This window comes from Momordica charantia (genome assembly GCF_013281855.1).
Source record: "Momordica charantia cultivar OHB3-1 chromosome 5 unlocalized genomic scaffold, Mcharantia_2.0 BLBB01000005.1, whole genome shotgun sequence".
Lineage (NCBI taxonomy): Eukaryota > Viridiplantae > Streptophyta > Magnoliopsida > Cucurbitales > Cucurbitaceae > Momordica > Momordica charantia.
Window position 1 is genome coordinate 15822087 of NW_028275163.1, and position 8921 is coordinate 15831007.

Below are 8921 nucleotides of genomic sequence, written 5' to 3' on the forward strand. Positions count from 1 at the left end.
TTATTGATTTATTTCATTGTTATTTTTAATTGATTCATCAGTGATCTTATTTAATTTAAGTGTGACATCTTGACTGGTGTGTATTGTTACAGTTTTAGTGGTGAGTTAGTAGCGTGTAGTTATTTATCCAGTTACATTTAGCACGAAATTCCATTATGCGACACATGTTTTGGATCATTGGGCCAATTACGAAACTCTATTATTGGTTTGTTTTAACAAGGAAGGGTTGGGTAAGTGGGCCTTAAACATAGAGAAAAGAACCCAAGCCCAAAGGAGTTAAAAGTTTGAAACAAGAAAAGGGAACCCTAGCCACTTGTTCTCCTTTTCCCTTTTCCTCTCTTGTTGAAGCCGACAGCCCCCCTCCCTCAATTTCTTCTTCTTTTTCGGTTCAGCCATCTCCACCTTCCTCCTTCTTGTTCTCCAGCGAGACACCGAGCAGCTGCGCCTCCCTCGACCATACCTGCAGCAGCTTCACGACGGTGCGGCGATTTCTGGCGGGGACCCACGAACGTCGGCGCAGTAGCGAACGGCGGCGCGGCGCCTTCCGGCGGAGACCCACGAACAGCGGCGTTCCTTTGAACTCTAGCGGTGGCTTTGACGCAATTTCATGGCGGTTCCGGTAGTTCCATAGCAGCAGCGACGCGTCTCCATCCTCGGGTGTTCCACAGCAGCTATGGCCAGCCCAGATCCACGATTTCGTGGCGGCGTGGTGTCTCGCGAAACAGCAGCAGCGTCCCTACCTCACTCCGGTGGCCCACAACAGCGACGTTCTTCGGTAGTTGCTGATTTGGTGCGTTGCCCCTGCTGCAACTCGTGGACAGCAGCGTTACAGTGGCATTCAGGCTTACCCACACCCGTTCGAAGCCCGATCTAGGCTACCCACACCTTGGCGAGCTGGATCTAGGTTACCCACATCTATACGAAGTCGATTTTGGGGTAATGAGTCGTTTGAACCCTCTTAGAATTGAGTTTGAAGGCTGAATATTATATGTAACTTGCTGTTTTTCTGTTTTAGTGCCTAGGTGTGAGATCGACGCCAAACTTAAGAGCGCGGTTGTGTGTAAGTAGCACCAGGGGCGAGTGCGTGCGTTATTTACCGTTAACGGAATGTTCTTGATGCTGTTTTTTTTTTTTTTTTTGGTTTTCTTGCTAAAATAATTTAAATAAGCATGTAAGGATTGTTGGTTTGAACTGTGAATTCTAGCGATCTTGTTGCCGTATTTCTATTATTGTACACTTTTAAGGAAACCTGTTTCCTATTCTTGTTGTTGTAGGTGATTAGTAGATTCTGAACTGTTGTAGTTAGAAGTAATTGGCTCATGGCGTTGTGCTAATGAGATGTAGATGAAATGCTAGCTTGGTTATATCGATAATTTAATTCATATTGTCTGGTTGGGAGCTGTTGGATGAATTTTGTTTATTACGTGGAAAAGCATGTTTGTAACGGTGCAATGATTTAGAATGTGGGGGGGGGGGGGTTTATTTGTAGGTGGTCACGGAAGGGTTAGTGAAGTGGTGAAGGGTGAAGGGTAAAGGGACGGGTTGATGGACCGTCAACCCTGAGTGTTCTGACCTGGAAAATGCATATAAATCGCTTGGAGGTTCAAAGCCTTGAGTAGTGGCCTTGGGGATAAATGACAAGGCCAGACGTCAAATTTTCTGTAAACGTGTATTGGGGTCTTGGGGATAAATGTCAAGGACCAATACGCTGGGAAGTCATCGGTACCTTGGGGATAAACGGCAAGGACCGGTGCACAGTTCAGGCCTTGGGAATAAATGGCAAGGCCGAACGTCAAGTTTCTGGAGAGGAGTATTGAGGCCTTGGGGATAAATGTCAAGGGTCAATACGACTCGAGGAGTTAGGCTTGAGGGATTAAAGAAGAGTGGAGCTTGCGAAGTAGTGGTGTTTGGCCTTGGGAATAAATGGCAAGGTCGGACATCAAGTACTGAAGAAGGAGGAGGTACGGTGACTTGGGAATAAATGTCAAGCTATTTGTTCGCTATCTCTCTCTGCTTATTTGTTTGCCTTGCTCTTGTTTTGTTCTAAATGTCAAGTTAATTGTTCGCTATCTCTCACTGCTTATTTGATTGCCTCGCTAGTGTTTTGTTCTTTATGTTGGGACTGTGACCATAATTTATGTTGTGCTAGTTAGGAAGTGCTACTTACGGAGTACCTTATGTACTCACCCCCTTTTTCTTCTTTTTGTACCTTTATATGTTTCAGGTGTGAACGGGGTCGACCGCGGTGATGATGTGGAGAGGGCTTGACTGAGGAAGGATCACTAGCTTAGTTAGTGAGGATAGGGGGAAGGGTAGTTGGGTACGAATAGCCTGGAGATTTATGTTATTGCTGGGTGTGAACCGCGGAGGAAATTTTGTATTCTTTAGAACTACTTTAATTGTTATAGATGTTGTTGGTAAACGCGTCGTTGTTGTCATTGGAGTTTAGGTGCATGGTTGTTTTTACTTAATTAATAATTTTTGCCACTGAGGTGATTTTGAGATGTTGTTGTTTTCTTTTAAATTGCCCACGGAGGGCGGAGTTTTGACAGTTGATGATATTTATATTTATGTTAGAATGTATGGAAGTCGAAGCTTTATTTCATCTAAATTATTTTCCAGGAGGTTGCTTATCTCGTGTTTAGAGTTAAGGTTAGCCAGAAGAATTATTTTAGCGTTGCCTAGGATGTTATATGAATTCTTGGGGCGTTACATAGGAAGACAAAGCTAGACTCGACAGATGAGCTACATCATAGGTTTATGGCTCAAAGCATGACTAGATCAAGGCTTAGGGTATGACTAGGCCTAAGACATGACCAGATCCAGCGCATGACCAGGCCCACGACATGTCCAGGTCTAAAGTCCAGCAAGGTCTTTGCCAATCAAGTCTCGACCAACCATGTCTCGACTAATCGTGCCTCGGCCGACCAGATCCGACTACTAGAAAGTCCACAGCAAGCTACGGGTCCCTTGGTTCAAAATTCGACCTATAAGATCCCACAGCTCAATAAGGTATGTTTCCTATGGGCATCAAAATTCGACTTTTATAAATATAACAATAAGCTTAACCCTAAAGGTACGCTGAAAATCCTATTCTCAATACTCGAGGAAACTCTGATTCTGACTTAGACATAGGAGCCTGTGTGGCTAGAGTTGTTAGGGTTGACTTTTTACTGTAGAAACGTGTGTCGGTAGCCCCGTTTGACCACGTTTTTGACCCATTTTCCATTATTATTTGCCAAAAAGAACCACATATTCTTAAAGTAGAACATACATATATTATTTCTGCATAAAATTCAAACTATGGTACTTTAGGAAAAATATGAGATAAATGCGGTCAAAGTTGGAAGAAAATAATAGAATTCTGTTTTTTTGCAGAATTGCGCCTGACGCATTTTGGAGGGCAATTTGTCAAAACGCACGTTTTGATTAACGAAAGGCAAGGAGGACATTTCCCACATGTTTAAAACCGTGATTCCAAGTCCAAGTGAGGTGGTTAGGTGAATCTCAACCATTTTCTACCTAAAATGGAGGGAAGTTTCAACCAACCTATGGTGCTATAAAAGGAAGCCATCCATCCCTCAGCAAATCATCTCTTCCAAGCTTCATTTTATCTTCTCTTAGATGCTCTCTAGCTGTAGAACACGTTTTTAGGGTTTAAGTTCATGTTCTAGTTGTTCATTTCTTCGTTTTTCACGCTTTTACCTTTCGTAGTGCTTTTAATACGAATTCTTACTTCTGTTCTTTGTTCATTCTGTTCTTTTAAAGTTCTTTAGCGAGTTTCAACTCCCCTCACGCTCGAGAGAGAAGAGGGTCAAGCTAGAACTCCTTGTACGACTTATTTATTCATTTAAATTCAATGAAAAATACTTTCTCTATGTTTTTGTGTATTTACTTTCATTTAATTATGTTCTAAATTAGTTATCAACCTCCTTCTGGAATGCCTTAGTCAAATGATCCGATTTTCAACACGCTCGGGATTTTGGCCAGTTGCGCCTGACACTTTTTTGGGTTGGTTTCTAAAAATTTCTCTTTACGTATTTTTTCCATTTGACTAGTAGGAACTTGATTTATACACTAAAGTCCAACCTTGGGAAATGTGAGTTAGGTAAAATAATAGGAAACCAATATGAGATGTTACTTAGAAATAAGCGCATAAAACATGGTCCTAGGCATAGGCCCTCTGACCCATAATATAAATGAGTTGGTAGATATTCTCTAGGATTGTAATCACACATGAATATGATTGTAGGTTACCCTAGCCTCTGCAGCAACCAAAAGCGGTAGTGAAAGAGTAGAACTCAAATCCCAAGAAAAGTCAGGAATTGCGCCTGGTGCTTTTTCCCAACATAGTTTGTTTTCCTTGTTTTGCATCAAAACGAAGGTAGAAGACAAGGAGGTTGAGTTTTATTAAATTGCTTGTTAGTTTAAACCCCAAACAACAACATTTCATCACATTTTTCTTCTTAAATCACAATTGCATTTTTGAACTGTTCACTTCTTAAAAATTGTTTTGAAAAGCAACAAGTCTCTGAGGATTCGACCTTCGATTATATCTGAGTATTACTTGTGACCGTGTGCACTTGCACGAGTCTCTAATCTTTTTAAAGGTAGAGAAAGTCCCAACAAGTTTTTGGCGCCGTTGCCGGGGACTTAAGTTTTCAAATCATATTCTTTTCAAGTGAATTGTTTCATTGTGTGATTGTTGCATACCTCTGTCATTGGACTTAATTGTTATATCTAACCTTTAATGGAGTTGTGTATGAGCACAGGGTCTGGTTGATTGACCTTTGATCCAGAGATTGAAAGAACCCTTAAGAGGAGAAGGCGTGAGCAGAGGTTGAGAAAAGAGAAAGAAAGTAAAAAAGAGAAAGAAGTTGAAGAAGAAGAGACCATCGAGATGAATAGGTATCCACAAGATCCTCCACCACCACAAAATCCACCTGTGAATGGAGATATGGCAAGTGAAGGAGCAACAAACCGAGCAGGAGAAATTCCTAATCCGATCCTTCTAGCAGATAATCGAGATGTAGCCATGCGGAATTATGTCACTCATGCGTTCCACAACCTAAATTCAGGGATAAATAATCTTTTACCCCAAGCCGCACAATTTGAGCTCAAGCCAGTCATGTTCCAGATGTTACAGACGATGGGCCAGTTCGGAGGATTGACTAATGAAGATCCTTACTCCCATCTCAAATCCTTTATTGAAATATCTAATGCATTTCAACTTCCTGGTGTCTCTGAGGATGCACTAAGATTAAAAATGTTTCCTTTTCTCTCAGGGATGGTGCAAGGACTTGGCTAAACGTGTTAGAACCAAATTCTATCAACACATGGGCGGAACTGACGGAGAAATTTTTGGCAAAGTACCATACTTTGACCAGGAACGCAGACCTTCGAGAGGACATTGTGTCTTTTAGACAGAAGGAGAACGAAGCAGTTCAAGAAGCTTGGGAGCGTTTTAAGGAGTTACTTAGAAGATGTCCGAGCCATGGATTGCCCGCATGTGTGCAGATTGAACAATTCTATAGATGATTGGATCGTTCATCAAGGATGATGTTGAACACCGCAGCCAATAGCTCGTTGTTAGAGAAGTCGGTAAATGAGATTGTTGATATCTTGAATAAGATGACAGACATTAATGACCAATGCGAAATAGGAAGGTCATTACCAAATAAGCAAGTATCAGCTGGAGTCTTTGAGTTAGACACAGTAGCTTCAATGCAAGCCCAAATGGCAGCTATGAACCAGATGTTAAAGTAGTTGACAATGGAGAAGGAAACCAAAACCACAATTTCAGCGATTCTTGAATCCTCTCCTGTTTTACAAATTTCAGATATATCTTGTGTCTATTGTGGTGATAACCACTTGTATGAGAATTGTCCAGCTAATCCAGCGTCTATTTTCTATGTAGGTCAAGGTGCCTAGCAGAATTTCAACCTGTATTCAAACACTTACAACCTTGGATGGAGGCACCATCCAAACTTTTGTTGGAGTAACCAAGGAGTAGCTAGTAGCAGTGCACAAGCACCCGCTCAACAATACAAGCAAAACTACACTCCTCCTGGTTTTCCAACTCAACCAACGTCGCAGCCTCAACAATACAATCAGCAAAGAGGTCAAAATACTACTCAGCAAAGTGGTAGCAACGCAAGTTTGGAGGCTATGATGAAAGAGTTCATGACAAGAACTGATGTTGCGATAAGAGCTTGGAGATGTAAGTGGGGCAGATAGCTAATGATCAAAAATCTAGACCCCAAGGATCATTGCCTAGACACACAGAGAACCTAAAGTGAGATCGTGAGGGAAAGGAGCACTGTAAAGCGGTTGTCACGAAAAGTGGATTAAGTTATGATGGACCCTCACTTCCAGACGAAGGAACTAATGCAGTTTCACCTGTTCCTGCATCCACCTCTAATCCACAACAAGAAGAGAAAGCAGAACCTGTAAGTTCAAAAGAAAAAGGTACGAAAGCGGGTAAAGGTAAGCAAGTAGTGCCCAACACTACTCCACAGGTAGGTAATATTAAAATTCCTCCACCTTTTCCCCCAAAGGCTAGTTAAAAAGAATTAGGATAGTCATTTTAAGAAGTTCTTTAAGATTCTAAAATAGTTGCATATAAATCTACCTCTCATAGATGCTTTAGAACAAATGCCTAACTACACTAAGTTTTTAAAAGACATCATATCTAGGCGTAAGAAGTTAGGAGAGCATGAGACGGTAGCCTTAACAATTTGTAGTAGTGATGCTCTAGGGAATCCATTGCCTGTTAAATGTAAGGACCCAGGTAGTTTCACTATTCCTTGCTCAATAGGAGGTAAGAACCTAGGAAGAGCATTGTGTGACTTAGGAGCAAACATTAATCTTATGTCTCTTTCTGTCTTTAAAGAGTTAAATATAGGAGAAGCTCGTCCCACTACTGTCACTTTACAACTAGCTGATAGATCCATAAAGAAATCAGAAGGAAAAATAGAAGATGTGCTTGTTAAAGTTGATAAGTTTATTTTTTTCTGCTGATTTCATAATTTTGGACTGTGAAGCAGATCTTGAGGTGCCGATCATTCTTGGGAGGCCATTTTTAGCAACTGAAGATACAGTTTTCAATGTTAGGAAAGGAGAGATCACAATGAAGGTCAATGATGAGCAGGTAACCTTCAATGTCCTCGATGCGATGCGTCTCCCGGATGAAGTCGATGAGTGCTCTACAATAGGAGCAATCATAGAGGAACTCCAGCAAATGATTGTGGAAGACTTAGAAGCAGATTTGGAGGCCGCAGAAAAAGAATCCAAAATTGCGCTTGACGCAATTTTGCCCCAATTTGAGCGTTTTGAGTTTTTGTAACCGACAATAGCAAATTTGAAGTCCTTGCAACCTTCCATCATTGAACCTCTAGAATTGGAGAAGAAACCCCTACCTTCTCATTTAAAATATGCTTATTTAGGTTTAAATGATACTTTGCCCCTTATCATTTCTTCATATTTGTCTAATGAACATGAATCTTTGCTTTTGCAGGTTTTATCAAAGTACAAGAGGGCTATTGGATGGACCATAACGGACAGAAGAGGAATTAGCCCTACATTTTGCATGCACAAAATCATCCTGGAGGAAGGAGCCACCAATTCTATCGAGTGCCAAAGGATGTTTAACCCGAAAATGAAAGAGGTGGTCAAAAAGGAAATCATAAAATGGTTAGATGTTGGAGTGATCTACCCCATCTCGGATAGCAGCTGGGTTAGCCCGGTTCAATGGTCCCCAAAAAGGGTGGTATCACGATGATTACAAACGATGACAACGAGTTGATCCCAACTAGAACGGTGACTGGTTGAAGAGTGTGTATGGACTACCGTCGGTTAAACAAGGTAACTCGAAAAGACCATTTTCCATTACTCTTTATTGACCAAATGCTTGATCGTCTTGCAGGGAAGGGATGCTATTGTTTCCTCGATGGGTATTCTGGTTACAACCAGATTACTATAGCTCCGAAGGAATAAGAAAAGATCACGTTCACGTGTCTCTATGGGACATTTGCATTCCGGAGAATGTCGTTCGGTCTTTGTAATGCTCCCACTACCTTCCAGAGATGCATGACCGCTATTTTTTCAGACATGATAGAAAACACGATAGAGATTTTCATGGATGATTTTTCTGTGTTTGGTGAGTCGTTTGATATTTGTTTAGAGAACTTAGAGAATGTTTTAAAAAGGTGTGAAGAGACTAACCTTGTGCTTAATTGGGAGAAATGTCATTTTATGGTACGTGAAGGTATAGTCTTAGGTCACAGAATTTCAGAAAAAGGAATTGAGGTCGATAGGGCTAAAATAGATGTGATTGCTAAACTACCCCCTCCTACAACTGTAAAAGGTGTTAGAAGTTTCTTAGGACACGCGGGTTTCTACCCCCGTTTTATATAAGATTTTGCGAAAATTTCTAAACCTTTGTGTCAATTGGTGGAAGTGGATCGACCCTTTGTTTTTTATGAACATTTTTTGAAAGCTTTTGAGACACTTAAGAATGCACTTAGCTCAGCACCTATCATAATTGAACCAGATTGGAACTTGCCATTTGAACTAATGTGGGATGCAAGTGATTTTGCTGTAGGTGTGATGTTGGGTCAACGAAAAGGTAAAATTCTTCATCCTGTTTATTATGCAAGTAAAACTTTGAATAGTAGTCAGTTGAACTATACTGTGACTGAGAAAGAACTTTTGGCTGTTGTTTTCGCATTTGATAAGTTTCGTTCATATTTGATAGGGACTAAACTGATAGTGTTTACCGATCAATCTGCACTTAAATACTTGTTTGCTAAAAAAGAAGCTAAGCCTAGGTTGATTAGATGGATCTTGTTGTTACAAGAGTTTGACTTAGAGATAAAAGATAGAAAAGGAACAGAAAACCAAGTAGCGGATCATCTATCTAG

At 40.9% G+C, this 8921-nt stretch overlaps 1 long non-coding RNA gene and 1 other non-coding gene across 2 annotated transcripts; one reads left to right on the forward strand and one right to left on the reverse strand.

The window, feature by feature from the left end:
* The first annotated feature begins 322 nt into the window (after positions 1 to 322).
* On the forward strand, positions 323 to 3802 carry LOC111022490 (uncharacterized). The gene is made up of 4 exons (XR_015790927.1): positions 323 to 936; positions 1016 to 1060; positions 2225 to 3012; positions 3379 to 3802. It is a non-coding gene; the product is annotated as an uncharacterized LOC111022490 (long non-coding RNA).
* Positions 3803 to 5394: 1592 nt separating this feature from the next.
* LOC148211434 (small nucleolar RNA R71) lies at positions 5395 to 5501 on the reverse strand. The gene has a single exon (XR_015791108.1). It is a non-coding gene; the product is annotated as a small nucleolar RNA R71 (small nucleolar RNA).
* Between the last annotated feature and the right edge of the window lie 3420 nt (positions 5502 to 8921).